Below are 24,313 nucleotides of genomic sequence, written 5' to 3'. Positions count from 1 at the left end.
CATAATTATGAAGAGACAACAGAGGCAGGATTCCATTTAGATTTTTTCCTAAAGTAGAAGACTGTGGTGTCAGTGTCCTACCTAAATATAAATCTTAGTTATCAACATTTTTCAGAAAAGGCAGTTACATTTAGAGTCCAAAGAGCACTTACCAGAAATGAATTTAAATATTACTAAGTCTTCATATGTGAGTTTAGCGTTCTAACTCTGTTCTTACAATCTGTCAAATTGTACTGCTGGACTTTTGAAGATATCATTTTCACAATATTAGCTGGATACAAAGTACCACTTCTCCAATGGAAAAAATGGACTCTACTCGTATTTAAGAACATTTTTCCTCTGCAGTTGTAAATTACAGTCTGTCATTTAGCATGTATGCCTGTTCATGTACATTATTATATATTTCAAAACCAGCCCTACAGAATAACATAAAGTAGCAATACATAGGAAGTTTTCCCTGATCTGTGGTAACTAATAAAGTACAAAAATGTAATCTATATGAGGGAAATTGACATTTTGAGAACTGATTATTGTTTGCAGCTCTTGTCTCTACTGTTGAGGAACACTTTTTTTTTCTTCTTCTTGCTATTTGTTGAATTATTTACTTAGTGCAGGGCTAATCTTATGATTGTAAATCAACTGAAAGTATGTCTTTCTAAAAGTTTTAAGAAATAATAAGAAGGAAGGTGAGGAAGAATGGGATCATGGGCAGGAGGGAGGTTAGGATGGGAAGTATCACTATGATCCTAAATCTGTATATATGAAATATTTGAACTTTGTTCACTTTATATAAATTAAAAAATATATAAAATAGAAAAGAAATATTACAGGATCATGTAGAATACTTGAAATGCATAAAATCAATGAAATAAACATTAATTCTGCTTTGTGCCAAAAGCATTAACATTTTAAGAAAAACTTGTGAAGAAAATTGTTAGCATTTGTATAAAGTATCAAAATAGATTTATATATTAAACAATTTAGAGGTACATATAGAAATAAGTAACGTGAATATCTTCCTGTGACAGCTTATAAGTTAAGCAAGGTAATGCAATAAAATTAACAATAACAAAATATACTATCTCTTGCTCATCTGACTCAGCAAGAGGGGCAGGTAAAAAATTTAAAAGGTTCACGTTTGAGTGAACTTTTTTTATAAAGTGTTTCACTTACTTTCATTTTATTTGAAAGGCAGAAAAAGAGAGAGAGAGAAAGAGAGAGGGAGAGAGAGAGTAAGAGGAGAGAGACCTTCCATCCAGTGGTTCACTCTCCAAGGGCACACAGCTGTGGCTATGCAAGGCTGTGACCCAGGACAGGGACCCAAGTACTTGAGCCATCATCTTCTCCCTCTCAGGGTGTGCATTAGCAGGAAGCATCAGAATCAATGTGGGATGTGTATGTCTCAAGCAGTAATTACTGTACCACATGCTTGCCTTTGAATTAATTATTTTCCCTTGCTATCCTATTTTGATTTCTGTCACAACATGTGCTTAAAATTTCCTGCTATGCTATTTTTCTTAATGTATCCATAATCCCTTTAAGACATAGTTTAGTGCTTGGTTCCAAGGAAAAACTAATAATTTCTCATTATAATTGGTACACCACCACAAGGTTTAAATTGGCAAAATACACATGATTCAAATATCATATCCAACAGCAAATTTCACCAGTAATGAAAAGAATAAAGCAACAAAGCAATGTAGATATAACATCCTGCTCTGGAGGCATCCCAAACCAACAGAAATAGCTTGCATAACATGCCCCGTTCTTGCACTTTGAATCAAGACTTGGCCTCACAGAAGCAGGCAGCACTAACAATATGTGCAGAGCACTGTTCTCAGGGGAAGCTGTCTGGGTCTAGGACTTCTCAGTATTTATTTTCCCTTTGTCACACAAAAAGACTCTGCATGCATTCTTTCTGTTCTCCAATCAGTCATGGCCTACAACTCCATAAATTTGAGTTTATTTATAATAAGCAATCTGGATGAACAAGTACATACTGTTAAAAGCATTTTTAAGATATATTCCCCTGTTGCTAAACCCAATCAGAGTAGTAGACTGTTTACTACGAGGTCTGCTGAGGTCAAATATTATCGGCACTGAAATCTGTTTCCTTCCCAGAAGGTATTATGATGGATTTTTTGAAAAAGAAGATCCTCTGTAAATAGATATTGATTCCTAGTTGACTCCTCCTTGATTTTTTCCTCATTATTTCTACTGTTTCTTTGCAAAAATCTTATTGCCTCAAATTTTATATGAATGCTAACCAGAACAGGATCATTTATTAACAGTGATTTTCCTTGCTACACTTTACAATCTGTTTCACTTCAGAGATAATCCTTTGCTTCTTCTAATAGTCTGTAAATTCACTATTTTTCATAACAATATCTCCCTTCCCCTAAAACACTCTAACTCACATTATCTGAGGGTTCATGCTCAACTGGAACTCTGAAGAGCTTGGCAGGGTGTGGGCAGTTTGCTAGACTGTATCCATCTTTTCATTTTGGAACCCAAATTAAAAGTACCATTTTCTGAGACATGTGGTACTCAGGGTAGAAGGACAACACAAAAGGTCGCTAGCCAAATCATGCCATTCAGACAAGCAGAACCCAGAGCACACATGCACACGCACGCACACACACACACACACACGAGTCTAAAAAGTGATTGGAATACTATATTATGAGAAAACAATGCATATACTTGAAAAACATTTTCCACTCTGATAAACTCATAGTAATTCATGCCTGAATAGAATCTAGTTTGAGGCACCAAGAAAGATAAAGCTTCAGGTAGAAAAGAGCTTCTACCAGAGCAGCAGGGATTCTGCTAAATTGGACAAACAACAAATGATGGTGACGCCTGGGTGCAATCACTGGGGTTTTACAAAAGACTTACGGAGGCAATGCCCCCAAAGAAACCAGCAGTGTGCAAATGGGCACCTCATGTTAAGAAAGAACAAAAGCATGTCAAAGAAGCAAGTTGTAGTAGCATATCATCAGCATCCATTTACAAGGCGTAAACTAATCTTATTCATGCCCTTGAAAAGGATTGATGATCAACAGCAGAAACAATCCCCAATGTCCCAAATGGTTCAGATGACACAGTTCTGATTGCACAGTTAAGGTGGGTACCAAATTGCGTGTCCTGGGGTTAGCTGCCAACAAGGGCAGGACTTTATTTTTTAAAAAGAGTTATTTATTTATTTGAAAGGCAGAGTTCCAGAAAGGGGGGCGGGGGTGTCTTCCGCTGGTTCACTCCACAAATGCTGTAAGGGCTAATGCTGGGCTGATCTGAATCCAGGAGCCAGGAGCTTCTTCCAGGTCTCCCTTGCAGGAGCAGGGGCCCAAGGACTTGGGCCATCTGCCGCTTTCCCAGGCCATAGCAGAGAGCTGGATGGGAAGTGGAGCAGCCAGGTCTCATACTGGCACCCATATGGGATGCCAGCACTGCAGGAGATGGCTTTACCAGATATGCCACAGCACCTGCTGGAAGAGAACTTTCAATGGAAATTTTCAACAAGTGGAATCAAGATCTTGAAGCATTTTTCTGAGAATTATAACAAAAGACAAAACAGATTCACTGGTATGATCCTGAAAACAAAGTACAATCAAACAATGGCTACCAAGAAGCAGAAGTGGTCCAGTCAGAGTGAAAGCAGACCAAACATGAGCAAAAGTCAAGGCAAGAGGTGTTTTTTTTTTTCCTTTAGCATGATCAGGTGTTTTTTGTTGTTGTTGTTGACTTTCTGGAGAGCCAAACCATGATAACAGCTGCTTACCATGAGAGTGTTTTGAGAAAGATCAAAGCTTTAGCAGTAAGATGTCCATGAATTGTACTCAGAGGCTTTACATAAAGTATCAATGCTTTTGTCATTCTTCCACACAACCTCAACATAAATTTGGTGTATGTTTTAGCTTTAATTTCAGCAACATCCCCACTGATTACCAAGGGGTTCTCTTCAAACTGATGTCCTTGTTGCCTTAAACTCAATCCTGTTCACATGTGTTATAACAAATCATTATGAGTTGAAAAAAATGCCCATGAAACTTCACCAGAGAGTCTTTCTCTACCACAACAATGCTCCTGCTGAATTCTCTCAACAAACCAAGGCAGTTTTGCAGGAGTTTCCATGGGTAATCGCCAGGCCTTCACCTTATAGCTCTGATTCCACTCCTCTGACCACCTTTTACTTTCTACTTCTAAAAAAATGTCTAAAGGTCACCCATTTTTCTTTCATGAATAATTTTAAAATGACTGCTTTGTCAGGGTTAAATTCCCAGGACCTCCAATTCTGTAGGGATGGAGCAACTGACTGGTGCCATCACTTATAAAAAGTGTCTGGAAATTGATAGAACTTGTGTTGAGAAATAAAGTTCATATACTTATCTTTCAATTTCATTTTCCACATTTTGAAGTCATTGTGTGTGTAATTGGCTCATAAAATTATGAATGCTAATAAGTCCCAGGATCTACTGTGTGCAATTTGGAGACATAGAGAAGCCAGTCTTGAAATGCCAGTCTGAGTCCAAAGGTTTGAGAACCAGGAAAGTTAATAGCATAAGTACTAGTCTAGGTGCAAGAGATGACCCATGTTCTAGCTAGACAACAGGTCTAAGGAGTGATTTCTTTCTCCTCTCTTTTGGTATATTAAGGCCCTTGGTATATTGAATGATGCCTAATGACAACGGGGGAAGAAATTTGTTTTACTGAGCCTACTGATTTCAGTGCTAATCTTATCTGGAACATCATCCTGGATACACCCAGAATGAAGTTTAGCCAAATATCTGGGCACTGCATTGTATTATACAACACATCTTGATACATAAATTAACCATCATAGATGTGAATAATGCTATGCCTTGCCACAACTACATGTCCAAGATCAAATTCAATATGGCATAAAGCAAGCCAAAGATACAGGAATAAACAAATACTGGTAAATATATTATACATAATACAGTTTCCAAACCTCAGTGTAAACCTCAATGTATATCATGTAACCTAAATTTGCTCACTTATTTTATATAGCGATGTGTGCTCTTGAGTGTGTTTTGCTCATTGATGTGCTTTGTGAGCCAAGAAGCTCTTAGTGACACAGGCTTTGAATGATGTATTTTCCTTCTTGTAGAACAGAAAGTGATGTGGATATGCAGAGAGAGCTACAGTTTTCAGTTTGATTGATATCTTTCCATTATCATCCTCGCTTTTTATATACATGTGTATATATCTATATATATATTTAAAGGTCTGTATTAGTATATAACACACATACAGAAAAGTATACAAACCAGAAAAAATGGACAGAATGATAGACTCTCACACTGTGAACATAGCCATGCAATCATGTTCTGTACATCCAGAAACAGAGTAATCCTACCTGCTAGAGTTCTTTCACAGCTTCTCCATTCCAGCCATTTACAAAGAACCACCAGCCTGACTTCTAACTCCTCCGATAAGCTCTTTAATTTTCAATTTTGTGTAAATGGAATTATGCAGAATCCAGTTGTACAGTGTTATCTTTCAGCCGGCACCAGGTTGTGAGATACATCTAATTGATGTGAATCAGCCATTCATTCTCATCACTCACTCATGCATTGTATGCTGTTTGAACATACTGTAATTTATTGATCCTTCCTATTATTGATGAAGAGTTGAATTTTTAACAGTCATGTGGCCATTAAAATTAGTGCTTCTCTAAAAATTCATACATAGTGCTTTCTTGAACCCACGCGTATTTTTCCGTTGTGTGTTACATAGTTGTGGGGTTACTGTGAGAAAAGGCACACTTGTGTTTGGGTTAGTAGATTCTGTCAAAGAGGTTCATACCAGTTCACTCCATCACCAGCAGCATGTGAAATTTCTAGTTGCCCCACATCCTCATTATGCTTGCATTTGTCTTTCCTTTTAGTAATATTGTTGTATATATATAGTGACATCACTTTGTGGTTTTAATTGGCAGGCCCTAAGGACAAGTTAAATACCCTCCTCATATGTTTGTTAGCATTTGGATATTCTTTATTTTTTATGTGAAGAATCTTTTCAAATATTGTGGTCATTTTTTAAAAAGACCCATTGTGGTATAACTGATACATAGCCCATTACACATGTTCAGTTGTACAATTTTCTGTTTTTATGTATAAGCCCATATAAACATGAAAACAGAAACACAAGTAAGAAAGTCAGCATTTCCAGCATCCCCCAATTTTTTTCATATTTTTTTGAAATTCCTCCTCTCACTCCTTTGCACCCATTCCTCCATTCCCAAGTAACCACTGATCTACTTTCTGACACTTTTGAACACTTGGAATTTTCTAGAATACTGTATAAATAGAACAGAACAATATGTAACCTTTTTTGTGAGATAAAGTTACACTCATATTACCTTACATATCAATGGTTCATCCCCTTTTATTGTGAAGAATATCCCATTGTGTGGACACAGTGCATTCTCCGATTGCAGGATCTTTGACTTATTTCCATGTTTTGCCTATCACACATGAACAGCAGTCATGCACAAGTCCTTGTGTGGGCATATGTTTTCTTTTCTTGAGTTAGTACCTAGGAGTGGAACAGCGGAATCATATGGTAGGTATACATTTAACTTTTTAAGAAGCTGCAAATTGGTTTTCCAAAGTGATGTTACGTTTGAAATTCCCACAAGCAGTGTCTGTGAGTTCCAGTTCCTCCATGTTCCGATCAACATCTAGTGTGGTCAGTCTTTTAAAAGTTTTACAATTTTACTAAAATTCAGTGACTTACTGAATTCTCTTATTGTTTCTAATGGTTTATTCATTTAAATATTTGTTAACTGATTTCTATTTCCATGAGTGTTATATTTAATTCTAATTATTTACTATTACATTTGCTCTAATTTCCTAAGTTTCTGAATTTTTCTTTATCTTGTCTTTGTTTCTGATATATTTACTTAACTCTATAAATTTTCTTAACGTAATACATCACTCTGTGGAAAATCAAAGTTAAAACTCATTCAGTATTATAAACCTGGAAACAATCGGTCACTTGCTTGAGCTGGCTGTTCTACACGCCCAAGTTTGGTTACAGATTTTATACTTTTCTTGCAGTCTGAGTGCATGCACTGAGTGAAATTTAAAGCATTCTAGCTTTATGTGAGGTTATCAACAGCATTGAAAATAGAATACCTCACTGAACTGGAGGGAGATAACAGACTTGATGAGTGATTAAGGAGATGCAGGCCATTTTCATATTGATCCTCACACTATGTGTTATTCAGGTGCAAGGAGATGCAAACAATGAAGTCCCTAATCACCCTTTCTGCAGTGGGCCTACGACTTAAAACTCACTCATTAAGATCCAGTAGACGTTCCCTTGTCCACGGCTGATGTTCTGAAGTTGGCTTGGTCAAAGTTGAGGTTTTGAAAAGCACAGGTTACCTGAGAAAGAGCTGCAGGACAATTGCACGTCACAGACAGCGTCTGGATGGACGGAGGCCTCTGTGCTCATCATTTCAGTCCATGCTATGATCCTTCCATTTTGTTATTTTCATTTCCATTTTTACTACATTCAAAATCCTAATTCCCACTGTGATTTCTTCTTGGACTTGTGGGTCATTTTAAAGATGCTGAATAATTTCCAACATGTTGAAGATGTTTATCAATTCATTGTGGATGTCTAGTTTAATTTCATTGTAGTTAGGTAACATACTCTGAATGATTAGCGGTTTTTGAGCTTTCTTTCCATGATCCCTTTTACTGTAGGTTCCGTGTGCTTCAGAAAGAATGTGTATTTTCTCAATCTTGGTTGCAATGCTTTGTAAATGTCATTTATATTTTGATAAATGTTGTTATGGTTTGGATATCATTTGCATGTCCTACCCAGGAAGGCCCATGTTTTAAACATTGTATACAAAGAATCTTCTGTTAATGGATTAAGGTTGGAGACTAACCCAATTATGCAGCCTGAGGATGGTGCCTTGGAAATTGATTAGATTGGGCTGCAGCGATGGAGCGCCCATGATTGAATTATGGTGGCTTTACAAGGAGAGGCAGAGGGGCACGGAGGATGAATGTGTTCCCTGTCCCTCTCTGCCTCCTGGCACCCTGTGCAGTCCTCTGCATGTGCTCCGCTGTCCATTGCCGTCATCACATGTCAGATCAGTGAGGCCACAGATGTTGGATTGTGAGCCTCCAAAAGTGTGCGAAAGTCACCCTTCTTCTCTCCCAAGTGCCCCCTCTCAGATTCTTGCTGCAGTGTTGAACACCTAATGCATGTGTTCTTCAGACTTCTTGTTTACTTCTGGCACTTTTCCCCTGCTTTAAAATCAGTTATTAAGAAAAGCATACTGGGGCCGGTGCTGTGGTGTAGCGGGTAAAGCCGCTGCCTGCAGTGCCAGCATCCCATATGGGTGCCAGTTCAAGTCCCGGCTGCTCCACTTCTGATCCAGCTCTCTGCTATAGCCTGGGAAAGCAGTAGAAGATGGCCCAAGTCTTGAGCCCCTGCACCCATGTGGGAGACCCAGAAGAAGCTCCTGGCTTCTGACTTCAGATCTGCACATCTCTGGCCGTTGCAGCCATCTTGGGGAGTGAACCCGTAGATGGAAGACATTCTCTCTCTCTCTCTCTCTCTCTCTCCCCCTCTGCCTCTCTATAAATCTGTGTTTTAAATAAATAAATAAATCTTAAAAAAGTATACCATGTAAATTTCTCTTTTACATCTATCAGTTTTGCTTTATAGATCATGAAGCTCTTTTTTGTCTTCATACTGATATGATTAAAATATCTTGGATGATTGCTATTATAAAAAAACTCATTTTTCCTAATAACTGAAAACAATAAAAGCCACTATTTTGGATATTAATATCACCGTACTTCACTTAAATGTTTGGCTAGTATTAGCATAGTGTATCTGTTTCTCATAATAACTATACTATCCAGCTACCTGTGTCCTTGTTCTTAAGACAATATGAATATAACGACACTGTGGTTATGCTTATATTTTAATTTGATAATTAATCCATTGACATTTAAGGTAACTTTGATGTGCTTCAAGTTCACATCCCCTTTCTTCTTTGTTCTCAGTTGCTAACTTTTTAAAAAGATTTTATTAATTTGAAAGGCAGTTACAGAGAGAGAGAGAAAGAAAGAGAGGGATGGAATATCTTCCATTCGCTTGCTCATGCAGATAGCCACAACAGCCCAGACAGGGCCAAGTGGAACCAAACCAGGAACCCCATCCGAGCTCCCACCTGGATAGCAGGACATCTTCCACTGTTTCCTCAGGGGCTTTAGCAGGAAGCTGAATGAGAAGCAGAGCAGCCAGGACTTGAATCTGTGCTCTGAGAGGCCAGCAACACAGCTGGCAGCTCAACCGGCTTGGCCACAAAGCCAGCCCCATCTCACTTGATAATTTTTCAATTTCCTCCTGAATTTTGGTCTGCCCTAGCTATGTCACCGCTGCAGTAACCGATTACTGCATACTTAGTGGTGTTAAACACACATGTAATTCATCTTCTAGTTCTGGAGGTCTGATATCCAAAATGGATTTCATTGACCTGAAACCAAGGCATTGGCAGGGCTGTGCTCCTGTTTCCTAGCCGCTTTCCCTGCTGGGACAGGCTGCCTGTATTTTCAGGCCGCTTTGCTGCACGCTCCATGTCTGTAACTTCCCTCACGCTAAGGCTTTCTACTCTTCCAAGTCTCTTGTTCCCTCTGCTTTGTCCCCATCTTCCATTTAGGATCCATAAGGATGCCTGTGACAAACTTGGTCTCCCAGGATAGTCTAGAATAATTTCTCCAGCATAAGGCTAGATTTGCATCCTTAATTCCATCGTCAGCCCTAACTGTTCTTGGTCATGCAAATATATTCCAAGTTTTAACATGTTGGAATATTGGGGGTTAGGATGATAACCCTGTCTACAAAATCATTGTTTGGGCTTTTCAATTTCTTGTAATTCTACTTTCCCTTCTATAGTTTTTAAAGTGTCATATCCTTTTACTGTTGTCCTGGTGTATGACATAAAATTAGAACCTGCGTTCTAAACTTATTACAGTTCACTGTAAAATATCATAAACTATTTCTCTAAAAATGTTAGATGCTTAGGACACTTCCATGCTGCTTGCTCTTTTTGTCTTTGCTCTGACATACCCTAACTGCAAAAACAGTTTAGGTAAGCACATTGTTATTTTCCATAGTTGTTATGAGTTTATATTTACCCCCAACTCCATACAGCTATTCTTTGTTGTTTTTGTGCCTTTATGTTTCTCTGTTCAGGCATTTTTCTTATGCCTGAATATTTATCCTAGTGGAAGTAAGCAGAATAAGATTTATTTCAGTTGGCTGTTTCAGTCTATTTTTATTTTGCCTTTTTTTGTGTGTGTTAGGGGGAGATGATATAAAGGTACCTCAAAAAGTTCATGGAAAATGTAATTAAAAGATGTTTATTTTGGTGCAAAATATTTTGAAATCCCTGCAGTTTTTTCTCATACACATTTCTTCTGAACTTTTAAAAAGCTCTCATATTTTTATCCAGTATAGGAATTTAGGTTGCCACAGTTTGTTTATTTTATAAATTCAAACCGATCCTGCCATTAGTTTTGGCTTAAATAATTGTTGTAGAAAAATAAACCGTAAATCCTATTCTTGTTTCTACAAAATCAGATACCTTGATATTCTGATACTTTTAAGACTTTCCTTTTTATCTTTGCTTCGAGGGTTTTCATTGCTTTTGCTGTCAGGTGAACAGTAATACTAATCCTTCTTATAATTCATAAAGCTTTTTGAATCTGTAGGTTGATGTATTTATTCCAATAGTTTTTAAAAAGTTTAGCCATTGTCCCTTCAAATATGAAGGTACTTAAAAAAACTCATGGAAAATGAAATTCAGTTTATTTGAGCAAAAAAGTTTGAAATTCATTGTTAGCATTCCAGTAATACATATTTCCATTGACTTTTCAAATACTCCTCAGATGCATGGGTTCAATTTTCTGTAAATCAACATGAGCTTATTTTTTAATTCTGTTTTCTGTGACCTTTGTTGAAGCTCTCTTGTATTGCTTTCCCTCCATCAGTCTCTAATTCCTGTTTGTGATTCCAGTGATGCATATTTGAAAAATTTTCTGTATCATACATAATTTTACATGCTGTTCTCTTACTCCTTCACTTTTCTTTTTGATCTTCATTCTAAATATACTCTAATATCCTTTTTTTTTTTTTACAGGCAGAGTTAGATAGTGAGAGAGAGAGAGACAGAGTGAAAGGTCTTCCTTCCGTTGGTTCACCCCCAAAATGGCCACTAAGGCTGGTGTGCTCCGAAGCCAGGAGCCAGGTGCTTCTCCTGGTCTCCCATGCGGGTGCAGGGATCAAGCACTTGGGCCATCCTCCACTGCACTTCTGGGCCACAGCAGAGAGCTGGACTGGAAGAGGAGCAACCTGGACAGAATCCGGTGTCCCAACCAGGACTAGAACCCGAGGTGCCGGCGCCACAGGCAGAGGATTAGCTTAGTGAGCCATGGCGCCGGCCCTAATATTCTTCTTTTTTTAAAAAAGATTTATTTATTTATTTGACAGAGTTACACACAGAGAGAAGGAGAAAGAGAGAGAGAGAGAGAGAGAGAGAGAGAGAGAGAATCTTCCATCCGCTGGTTCACTCCCCAATTGGCCACAACGGCTGGAGCTGAACCGATCTGAAGCCAGGAGCCAGGGGCTTCCTCTGGGTCTCCCAGGTGGATGCAGGGGCCCAAGGACTTGGGCCATCTTCTGCTTTCCCAGGCTATAGCAGAGAGCTGGATCGGAAATGGGGCAGCCGGGTCTGGAACCGCTGCCCATATGGGATGCTGGTACTGCAGGTGGCGGCTTTACCTGCTACGCCAAGTGCCAGTCCCCTAATATCTTTCTTATAACTTAATAGTTCTCTAGGTTTCAATATTATGTTATTTTCTTCACTTTATTTATTTTGTCAACTCTTTTCATTTTCCTGTATGTTAATTTGTTTACTTATCTGCAGTATCTGCATGACTCATGCGTTTGCTTATATTTTTTACCTTTTAGTTTTTCTTATTGTTCTGTTATTTTGCTCCTTTGTCCTGGACATAATTTTTAGTAGAGGTCTGGTCTTGTGTATGAAGTCTTTATAGTGTGTAATCCTCCAGGTACAGTTTTCCTTTTCCTTGGATATGAAAATGGCATTGACGTTAAGCATCTCAATTTGATCATAATTTGCACTGATGTGAGTTTTGGGAGGTTTCCACTTCTCAGGTTTGATGTTCTGAGTCCAGCCACCAGTAATCCTAGTGAAAGCCCAGTGTGCAGTTCAAGTTTGCTCCTCTTGCTTACTCCTAACCTCTGATCACTGTTTTTCCATTGCACACGATTGTCAAAATATCACTTCCCGTTTGCATTCATTATCGACTTGTTGTTGCCACTTGCAGCTTCAGGATTTAATATGTGTTCTCAGGAGAAACAAGCCAAATCTATCTGTGCAACTCTCTGCCTCTCCCTTCACTCTGACCTTTTTTCCACCCATCTTTAATTCTTATGTCTCCAACCTGAACTTCTGCCAAAATTTCTGTTTGTCTCTTCTCCTTAATGGCAACCCTCCACTTGGACTTCTCCCTCGGTCCTTAACCAATGGTTTGGCAGAGCTAGGAAATGCTGTCATGGAAAACCAGCCACTGATATCTCCTGACTGCTTTTTCTAGTTGTCTTTTCTCAAAAATTTTGACACTTAAGGCTACATCAATTTCCAATGTCTTCAAATAGATTTTTCTGTAATTATATGAGTCTTTTTTCTGAGAACATTTGTCTGTTTCATGCAAGTATAATTTGTCATGAAGATGAATTTACTATATACTTTTAAAAGTATATTGTTAGCTTTCCAACTCCAAGCCATTTAAGAAGTAGAAGTCAATTCTGGAAAGATGAGTCACAGCACACTCATGAAATCTTAGAGTTCTGTATTAATGAGTGTTTAAAACTACAGATTCAGTGGCAATTTTAATGTTCTCCACCTCAACACTGTAATTTTTCTCCAAAGAATGCATCTGAAATCTATTCAAGACAATATGTTGAACATAGGTGAAATGGTGAACCTATCTTATCACTAAGAAAGTGGTCAATAACCAATATTTTTATAGAGTGATATTTCTTTTTACTCACTAAACTTTATTTTAAAGGTTCTCAAAATTCTTTGAGACACTTTAGGTCCAGTTGTTTCCACTAAACAGTACTGATTTTAAAAAATTACTTAAAACTGCCATATACGCACATGTACACACACACACACACACACAATGTGGTCCAGTCCACAAAACTTGCCACTTTCCTTCTGAATGTTTTACAATATGTTGCTATCATCAAGAGCTTCTTAGTGTTAAATGTAAGTGGCCAATTCAGAAAAACAGTTCTAAGTCTATGCTTCCCCCACTGATTAAGACGGGAGTGGCAGGTATTAAAGATAACATTCATGTATCCTTCTGAGATTTCTGGGCAGACTCTGTGATCTTGTAAACTCCCACTGACTTTTTTCCATTGCTTTGATGATACCCACAATTCTCCATCTCATACCAAGAATACCAAAACAACCTAGAGGAAGAGAGTCAGAGACACTCTCAACACAAACAGGCATGCCAGAAATCATTGTTGGCAGCATTTTAAGATTTCATGAATTTAAGGCCATCTGCCCAGTTCTTACCAGAAGGGTGATCAATCTTTTCCCTTAGCTCAGCCAATTTGCAAGAATGTGAGCTGTGTACCTGATTTGGCCTGGATGGTTCAGAATAAGCAGTGAAGTCAGATGCTTCCGCTGATGGGTCCTGTTTTGCTGTTACCAGCAACATTGCCATGATGACTATCTCTCTGAAAGACATGGTCTTGACACGGAAGCCCACACTGCCCCCAGAGGAAGCTTCACTCAGAGCTTCATGGAGTGTTTTGACAGACTTCACTTGCATTGCGGTGTTGACTGGAGCAAAGTTGACTTTCAAGCCAGGTTTGAGAACATCAGTCTCCACTTGGCCCACAGGGACATATCAATACCCCCAATTCTGTAGCCTTCCTGTAAGAGAAAATGAAAAGACTTTACAGTTGGACAAGTTTCTGAGAGGATGCAATCCAGGGCTTCAAGTAGCCTGGTCCCACAGGCTTTGCCATCTTGATAGGTGACTTTCCATCCCTTGAACCGAGGCATATTAATAATTGGCTCCAGCATTTTGTTACCTTTCCAGATTAAAATTGGCACAAATGCTTGTGTCGGGGCCGTAGCCAATTTTCTTCATGTGGGTGCTGACTTCCTTGATGATTTCCTCATATCTCTCTGGCTGTAGTGTCACTCATTGGAATCTGCTTGTTAACAACAATTAGCTGTTTCACACCCAGCCTGTGAGCCAGAAGAGCATGCTCAGTAATCTCCCCATGCTTGGAGATAGCGGATTCAAATTCACTGGCACCAGCAGCAAGAATCAGGACAGCACAGTCAGCCTGAGATGTGCCTGGCATCATGCTTGTGATACATACTCTGCGTTCCACGGTACCAATGATGGTAACAGAATACTTGCTCGTGGCAGATTTCCACATGGAGGTGTCGATGGTGATACCAAGATCATGCTTAACTTTCAGATTATCTGTGACCCAGGCACACAGGAGGGTACTCTTTCCAGTCTCAACAGCTTTGCTCTCAAATATTTCAATGGTTCTTTCCTGGATGCCACCACATTTATAGATCAGATGGCCAGTAGGGTGGACTAACTCAGATCTCTCAAATCTTTGTGTTCAGTGATGATGATGTTGACATGAGCTGTTTCTTTTCCCATCTTAATGGTGGTTTCCGTGACACCTGTGTTCTGACAGGAAACTCATTACAAAAAATGTGTGGTGATATATCTTTAGAATGTAACCTTTTGGTTAGTCTCTTCATTTCTGATGAGAATAAGACAGCTTCCTAACTGTGATTCCATGAGAGTGCACAGGGTGTAGTTGTGTCTCTCGGCAATCACCGTGGGCAGTTCCACACACTCAGATCTCCCTGATTGCATGTGGGTCATTGCAGGGGAATCCATGCTCACATTGGAGGCTGCACAGATCCTCTGTGTGCTTCATGTGCAGATGATTCATGTGCCTACTGTGGGCTAATTCCCAGGCACTGATCACCTTGAAGGAGTGGTAAGGGTGTGATTGCACTGAGGTGATTATACCCTCCTTTCTGCTAACAAGAAGATCTACAATGCCCAACTTGGGTGTCTCCCTGGCCCCACCCTGCAGCACTGAGAAGAGCTCCCTGGCCACACCCAGCACATGCCTCTGGCTATTCACTAGAAGGGCAGACACTCCAATAAGCCACAGGGGTATAATTCAAAGATAAAAACCACCTATGGAAAAAAACAACAAGTACTTCCACAAATGCCTAAAAATAAAAGCAGAAATTCAATAAGATAAACAATATGCCCTCTCAAAGGATTACCACAACACTTCAGTATTCAGATGTGAAGACAAAGAGATTGATGAAATGACTGAAATGGAATTCAGAAGATTAATCATAGGAATACTCAGAAGAAATGAGAAGCAAATTTTTGAGTAAAAATATATACATGACATGGATGAAAAATTGTTCCATGAAATTGAGATTTTGAAGAGAAATCAAAATGAAATATTAGAAATTCAATTTGTCAAATGAGAGATACATGGAAATGAGCGAGGACAGCAATACATTATACCAAAACTTATGGGACACAGAAGAAGTAGCACTAAGAGGGAGTTTATAGCAATTGGTACTTATATCAAGAAGTTGGAAAGGCACCAAATAAATGAGCTATCAATACATCACAAGGAACTAGAGAAACAACAGCAAGTGAAACCCAAAATTAGTAAGAGGAAAGAAATAATTTATATTAGAGAAGAAATAAACAAAACTGAAACAAAAAAAGTTAGTTTAAAAAATAAACAAAATTAATCACCATTTGCTTAACTAACCATAAAAACAGAGAGAAGACTCAAATCAATAAAATCAGAGATGAAAAAGGAAATGTAGCAATAGGTACCAGAGAAATAAAAATAACCCTCATGAATTACTACAAAGAGCTATATGCCATATATAGAGGAAATGGATATATTATTGGACATGTAAAATCTACCAACAATTGACTCATGAAGACATAGAAAACCTAAGCATATCAATAACCAAGATGGAGATTGAATCAGTAATAAAGTCCCTCCTAACAAAGAAAAGCTAGGGCTGGATGACTCCAGTGCTGAATTCTACTAGACATTTAAATAACCAATTCCAATTCTTCTCAAGCTATTCAAATCAATTTAATGGGAAGGAATCCTCCCAAAATCAATTTATGAGCATTATCTTAATTCCTGAAACAGAAAAAGATAAAACAGAGAAAGAGAATTGCAGACTAATATCCCTGATGGATGTAGATATAAAAGTCCTCAAAAATGCTAGCTAATTAAATCCAACAACACATCAGAGAGGTAATTCACTTAGACCAAGAGGGATTCATCGTTGGTATGCAGGTATAGGTCAACATTCTCAAATATATAAATGTGATATCACATTACCAAGCTGAAGAACAAAAATCATTGATTATTTCAATTGATACAGAGAAAGCATTTGATAAAGTACAACATCGTTTTATGATGAAAAACTTAAGCAAGTATTGTACAGAAGGAACATTCCTCAAAATATAGTCAAGGCAATTTATGATAAACCTACAGCCAGCATTTATTGAATGGGGAAAATTTGGAAACATTCCCCCTCGCCGGATTCTGTCCCAGTTGCCCCTCTTCCAGGCCAGCTTTCTGCTGTGGCCCGGGAGTGCAGTGGAGGATGGCCCAAGTGCTTGGGCCCTGCACCCCGTGGGAGACCAGGAGAAACACCTGGCTCCTGCTGTCGGATCAGCGTGGTGCGCTGGTTGCAGCATGCCAGCAGTGGCGGCCATTGGAGGATGAACCAACAGCAAAGGAAGACTTTCTCTCTGTCTCTCTCTCTCACTGTCCACTCTGCCTGTCAAAAAAAGAAAAAAAGAAAAAAAAAAAAAAAGGAAACATTCCCCCTAAGATCTGAAACCAGACAAGGATGCCCACTCTCCATTGCTAGAAGTTTTAGCCATAGCCATTAGGATAGAAAAAGAAATCAAAAGGATACAAATTGGAAAGGAGGAAGTCAAGCTATCCTTATTTGGAAATCACATGATTCTATATATAGTGGAATAAAAAGATTCCACTAAGAGACTATTGGAACTCATAAAAGAATTTGATAAAGTGGCAGGATAAGATATAAAATTAAGCACAAAAATCAAAAGCCTTTGTATACAGATAATGCTATAGATGAGAAAGAACTTCTAAGATCAATCATATTCACAATGGCTACAAAAATTAAGTTCCTTGGAATAAATTTACCAATGAGGTCAAAACATTTAAGAAAGCAAACAAACACATGTTAAAATATCTTCTATATTTGTAGATTGGAAGAATCAATGTCATCAAAATATCCATACTACTACTACTACTGAAAGTAACTTATAGATTCAATGTGATTCCAGTCAAACTACCAATGACATTAATCCCAGAGCTAGGAAAAATGATGCTAAAATTCACATAGAAACACAAGGAACCCCAAGTAGCTAAAGCAATATTATACAAGAAAAACAAAGCTGGAATCAGGGAAATGTAAAACAAAACCACAATGAGGTTTCCCCTCACCCTGGTTAGAATGGCTCACATACAGAAATCTACCAGCAACAGATGCTGATGAGGATGTAGGGAAAGAGGGACACTAACCCACTGTTGGTGGGAATGCAAACTGGTAAAGCCACTATGGAAGTCAGTCTGGAGATTCTTCAGACCCTGAATGTAACCCTTACCACATGAACCAGCCATCCCACTCCTTGGAATTTACCCAAAGGAAATTATATTGGCAAATAAAAGAGCTTTCTGCACCTCAGTGTTTATTGCAGCTCAATTTACAATAGCTAAGACCTGGAATCAGCCTAAATACCCATCAACAGAAGACTAGATAACGAAATTATAGGTTATGTACTCTGTAGAATACTATACGGCAGTAAAAAATGAAATCTGGCCATTTGCAACAAAATGGAAGAATCTGGAACACATCATGCTGAGTGAATTAAGCCAATCTCAAAAGGACAAATATCATTTTCTCCCTGATCAGTGACAACTAACTGAGCACTTAAAAGGAAACCTGTAGAAGTGAAATGGACACTATGAGAAACAATGACTTGATCAGCCCTTCTCCTGACTGTCAAAGAACAACTTACTACTTTATTCCTTTTAGTATTTTTTTTTGTTTTAATTAATACTATAGGTTGAACTCTTTAATTAACATACAATTATTCTTAGGTGTTTAATTTAACTGAAAAGTGATCCCTGTTAAAAATAAGAGTGGGAATAAGAGAGGGAGGAGATGTACAGTTCAGCACATGCTCAATTGGACTTAACCCTAATGATAGAGTTAGAAACGTGCCAGGGGATTCCAATTCAATCCCATCAAGGTGGCATGTATCAATGCCATCTCACTATCCCAAGTGATCAGTTTCAGTTCATCATTGATCATAAGGATAGGATTAAGAGTCAAAGGGATCACATAATAGTGTCTGCTAATACTAACTGATATAATTAAAAAGGAGAGAACAATCCAACAGCAGATTCATAGAATGGCAGATGTCCTAAACAGCAGTCTGGCCTCAGAATCAGCCCTTAAGGCATTCAGATCCAGCTAAAAAGCCCATGAGAGTATTTCAGGCATGGAAAGCCAAGACACTCTGGCAAAAAAAAAAAAAAAAAAAAAAAGTAAGAAAGATCTCTGTGAGTGAGATCTCAGAGGGAAGAACAGGCCATTAAAGAAGGAGGTACCTTTCTCTGAAGAGAGGAGAGAACTTCCACTTTGTCTATGACCTTGTCTAAATAAGGCTGGAGTTGGCGAACTCAAGAGGCTTCCATAGCCTTGACAGCTCATGACAAGAGCCAAGGAGATTACTGATATCATAAGTAAGAGTGTCAATTGTTAAATCAACAATAGGTTTGCCAGTGCTGTGGCTCACTAGGCTAATGCTCCGCCTGTGGCACCAGCACCCTGGGTTCTAGTTTGGGTTGGGGTCCTGGATTCTGTCCCGGTTGCTCCTCTTCCAGTCCAGCTCTCTGCTGTGGCCCGGGAGTGCAGTGGAGAGTGGCCCAAGTCCTTGGGCCCTGCACCCACATGGGAGACCAGGAGGAAGCACCTGGTTCCTGGCTTCGGATTGTTGCAGCATTCCAGCCATAATGGCCATTTGGGGGGGTGAACGAACGGAAGGCAGACCTTTCTCTCTGTCTCTCTCACTCTCACTGTCTAACTCTGCCTTTCAAAAAAAAAAAATGAACAATAGGAGTCACTGTGCACTTACTCCCCATGTAGGATCTCTGTCCTTAATGTGTTGTACTATGTGATTTAATGGTATAACTAGTACTCAAACAGTACTTTACACTTTGTGTTTCTGTGTGGGTACAAACTTTACTTAGTATATACTAAATTGATCTTCTGTATATAAAGATAATTGAAATGAATCTTGATGCGAATGGGATGGGAGAGGGAGCGGGAGATGGGAGGGTTGCGGGTGGGAGGAAGGTTATGGGGGGGGAAAAGCTGCTATAATCCAAAAGTTGTACTTTGGAAATTTATATTTATTAAATAAAAGTTTTAAAAAAATAAAAACAAAGCTGGAAGCATCACAATACCAGAATTCAAGACATACTCTAGAGCAGTTATAATCAAAACAGCCTAGTACTGGCACAAAACAAAACAAAACAAAAGAAAATGAGCAACAGCAAAAAGCAGAGCTGTAGACCAGTGGAACAAAATAGAAACCCCAGAAATCATCCCACCTACCACCTACCTGCAAACAACTTATTTTTGACAAAGTAGCTAAAGTCAATCCCGGGAGAAAGGACAGGTCTTCTGGAGAACTGGAGATTCTCATGCAGAAGTATGAAACAAAACTCCTACCTTACACCTTGCACAGCAACCCACTCAACATGGATCGATGACCAAATCTATGACACAGTACCATCAAATTGTAGAGATATTGGGGAAACTGCAAGACAATGACATAGGCACAGACTTCTTGGAGAAGACCCCAGAAGCACATGCAATCAAAGCCAAAACTGACAAATGGGATTACATCAAGCTGAGAAACTTCTGTGCTGGAAAGGAAACACTCAGCAAAATGAGGAGGCAAATGATAGAATGGAAGAAAATATTTGCAAACTCTAAACTTATAAAGGATTAATATCCAAAATCTATTGAGAGCTCAATAAACACAAATACAACAAAACAAATGATAATACTTAGCAGCAAAAAAAAAAAAAAATCCTGTCTTTTGCAACAAAATGGATGCAACTGAAACCATTATACTTAGTGAAATAGCCAGTCCCAAAGTGCTTAAATGCCATATGTTTTCCTTGATGTGTGGTAACTAATAGAATACCAAAAACATAATGTGTAAGACTAAAATTTACATTCTGAGATTTAATGTTTTTTTTACAGCCCTTATCTCTACTGTTGAGGAACAGTGTTTTATTCATCATATTATTTGTTGAACTCTTTACTAACTGTAGGGTTAATCTTATGAGTATAAAGTAAACTGAAAATAGATTTTTGTAAAAATTAAGAGTGAGACTAGGAGAGGGAAGAGGAGGAAAGGTGGGAGAGTGGGCAAGAAGGAGAGTAGGGTGAGAAATAACACTATATTTCTAAATCTGTAGATATGAAATACATGAAAATTGTATACCTTATTTAAAATTCAAACAAAAGACATCTCCCCATATCTACATTTTTTACCTATTAAAGACATACAGATGATATAGGAGGCTAAACCCCCTTTTCTCTTTAATTTTAAATTTTTGGTGAAATCTGAATATTGTAGAATCCAAAGTATTTGTTAATGTTGGCAAATATTCTCAAATTAGAAGTCTCCATATAAAAATACCATACAGGAGTAGCATTTTTAAAAATTAAGAGACTTTTATCTTATTTGAAAGCAGAGTGAGACAGAGACAGACAGCATGACATCTTCTATCTGCTGGTTTGCTACCTAAATGCTGGAAGCATCGGGGCTGGAGTAGGCTCAAGCCAGGAACCTGAAACTCAGTCCAGTCTCCTGCATGGTGCAGGTACACAACTACCTGAGCTGTCGCCTGCTGCTTCCCAGGGTGTCCCTTAGTAGAAAGCTGGAGTCAGAAGTGGAAGCCAGACTCAAACCCAGACACCCCAGTACAGGACGAGGGTGTTCCAAGTGATACCCCAACTGCTGTGGCAAATCTCCACCCTTGGGGTTGTCTTTAGCCAAGAGATAGGTAATGCAACTAATCTATCACTTCTAGGAAGCTTATATTTAATGTTCAGGATGATCCTGTGTATTGACATATGAATTAACAAATATGAAACTACAAAAACTTAACAAAAATGCGGTGAAACTCAACAAAAAATAAAAACAAGACTACTTACCAGTTGAAGAAAACTTGACCAATCAATTTATATTTTTCTTGATAGCAGAAGTTTGTAAGAAAATTTCAGAATGAGTTAGAGTTTATGAAGCAATTAGAGATGTAAAATTTGCTTTAGAGCTGATAAAATTATCAAACATTTCAGAATGAATTAATGTATTTTATTGAGAAATGTAGCCCTGTTCTTCGACATGCTGCCTGTTTCATGACCACTCCTGCCCACGTGGCTTCCCCAAGTGATTCTGGCCTGTGGACTCCCACATGTAGCCCTTGTTCTGTCCAGTGCCTGGTATGGATCTCCCAGTCTATCTTCCTGACCCTGCTCTCCCTTAAATGACGCCCTTGCATTCCTTTGTATTCCTCTCACTTCCTCAAATAAATTCTGAGCTTTGTCATGTTTCCTGTCTTGTCTAAGTTTAGAATGCTTCTCTAAGCTTGCAACAAGAACCCAAAATATTAATTTTAGTGTAGGTCCCATGATAACAGTTGGTGATCATGGAGGGACTAAATATTTGTTTGGTCTGTTTAAAAAGGGCTGCATGGTAAGGGACTTTCCAATTGCTTCACACTGTTTCTGCATCCCCGCCTCTTCTCCCTGGTCTTGCTTCCCTCAGGAATGTGCTGTATTAGCATTTGCTTCAGGTCAAACTTCCCCTCAGTGCTCATTTGGGAAGAGGCTGTAAAAAATGCAAGGATTGATTTTTTTGGTGCTTTTCCTTTCAGTAGTTTGAGGAGAATGTGATGTTAGCTTTAACGGAATTTGGGCAGAAAAGTGGGAGAAAGGTTTTAGCAGAGAGCCAGTTTGTGAGAGTTTATCAATATACAGAAGTTTTGAAATTATTTGTGATGTATTTTTAAGGACATTTTACATAGTTTCTGAATGGAAAAATTAAGACTTTTTTTTTTTTAAGTTTCGCAGACAGGCTTAAACAGTACCAAAAAATTCTGGTCTGCTTCAGGGTCTTTGCTTTTCAAATCAGGCATGATTTTTTTTAAAGATTTATTTAAGTATTTGAAATTCAGAGTTACACACACACACACACACACACAGAGAGAGAGAGAGAGAGAGAGGTCCTCCATCCACTGGTTCACTCCCCAGTTGGCTGCAATGGCTAGAGCTGAACTGATCCAAAGCCAGGAGCCAGGAGCTTCTTCCAAGTCTCCTACAGAGGAGCAGGGGCTGAAGCACTTGGGCCATCTTCTTCTGCTTTGCCAGGCCACAGCAGAGAGCTGGATTGGAACTAGATCAGCCAGGACTTGAACTGGTGCCCATATGAAATGCTGGCACTGTAGGTGGTAGCTTTACCCGCTATGCCAGAGCACTGGCCAGGCATGCTTTCTTTCTTTTTTTTTATTTTTTATTTTTTTTTGGACAGGCAGAGTGGACAGTGAGAGAGAGAGACAGAGAGAAAGGTCTTCCTTTGTCGTTGGTTCACCCCCCAATGGCCGCCGCGGCTGGCGCACTATGCTGATCCGAAGGCAGGAGCCAGATACTTCTCCTGGTCTCCCATGCGGGTGCAGGGCCCAAGCACCTGGGCCATCCTCCACTGCACTCCCGGGCCACAGCAGAGAGCTGGCCTGGAAGAGGGGCAACTGGGACAGAATCTGGCGCCCCAACCAGGACTAGAACCCGGTGTGCTGGCGCCCCAAGGCAGAGGATTAGCCTAGTGAGCGCGGCGCCAGCCTAGGCATGCTTTCAATTGGTAATTTTGGACAGGGGAGCAGGTCTCATTGCCTAGAAATGTTAGGTAGGAAGTCAGATATGAGCTTATGTGTGTGTGACATAAAGGCCTAAAGAGTTGACATCTAGGTCCAGCATATGCATCTCAAAGTCATCCTGATAACCTTTCAGGGGCAGCCCAGTATTCGCATCCTGCCCTGCCCCCTCCTGCCAGATAACCTGCCAGAGGGGTCCCTGCCCCTTCTGCCTGATAATCTTCCAGGTGCAGCCCAGCATCTGCACTTCAAATGCACCCAGCTCCTTCTACCCTCCCCCTGTCTGATAACTTCAGGGGAAAAACTCAGATAGGAGTTTTTCTGTTTACATCCAAGAAGTCCTTTGTTCCAAGAGGAGCAGAGGTGAGAAGACAAAGACCCATCCCCTTAAAAACCCCCGGCCTCAACTGGACTGCGTGCTCAACCCTCTGCCTCTCTGCTGAGCCACCCGCCTGGCCTGGCCAGGTGTACTCTCCACTCAACCATGTAACCTCGCTCTCCCCCAGTCTGTGCGACTGGGCACTCTCTCTCAGGTTCTGTCTGGAGAGGTGCCCATCTGTTCTTTTTTTTATTTTATTATTTTTTTTTTGACAGAGTGGACAGTGAGAGAGAGAGACAGAGAGAAAGGTCTTCCTTTGCCGTTGGTTCACCCTCCAATGGCCGCCACAGCCAGTGTGCTGTGGCTGGCGCACCGCGCTGATCCGAAGCCAAGAGCCAGGTACTTATCCTGGTTTCCCATGCAGGGCCCAAGGACTTGGGCCATCCTCCACTGCACTCCCGGGCCACAGCAGAGAGCTGGCCTGGAAGAGGGCAACCGGTACAGAATCCGGCGCCCCGACCAGGACTAGAACCCGGTGTGCCAGCACCGCAAGGCAGAGGATTAGCCTAGTGAGCCACGGCACCGGCCCCCATCCATTCTTACGATGTCCCTTCCCTAATAAACCTTGCTATTTTACTTTCCACTACTCTCTGTCTCACGCCTGAATTTTTTCTTGCACAAAGACAAGAACCCTGCCATTCACCGATAACAGAAATATTTTAGCATCAGGAAGGCAGAACTTTAAATTTGGTGGAGTCTCCATTTCCTGCCATGGAGGGTAGAACTTTTGTCCCAAGATGGCAG

At 39.7% G+C, this 24,313-nt stretch overlaps 1 pseudogene; it reads right to left on the bottom strand.

Annotated features, from left to right (window-relative positions):
* Positions 1 to 7,328: 7,328 nt before the first annotated feature.
* On the bottom strand, positions 7,329 to 15,032 carry LOC149127221 (elongation factor 1-alpha 1 pseudogene; annotated as a pseudogene).
* Positions 15,033 to 24,313: the final 9,281 nt, after the last annotated feature.

Source organism: Oryctolagus cuniculus, chromosome 4 (genome assembly GCF_051225735.1).
Source record: "Oryctolagus cuniculus isolate XC-2025 breed Fujian yellow rabbit chromosome 4, ASM5122573v1, whole genome shotgun sequence".
NCBI lineage: Eukaryota > Metazoa > Chordata > Mammalia > Lagomorpha > Leporidae > Oryctolagus > Oryctolagus cuniculus.
This window is presented reverse-complemented; position numbering and strand designations above follow the sequence as displayed.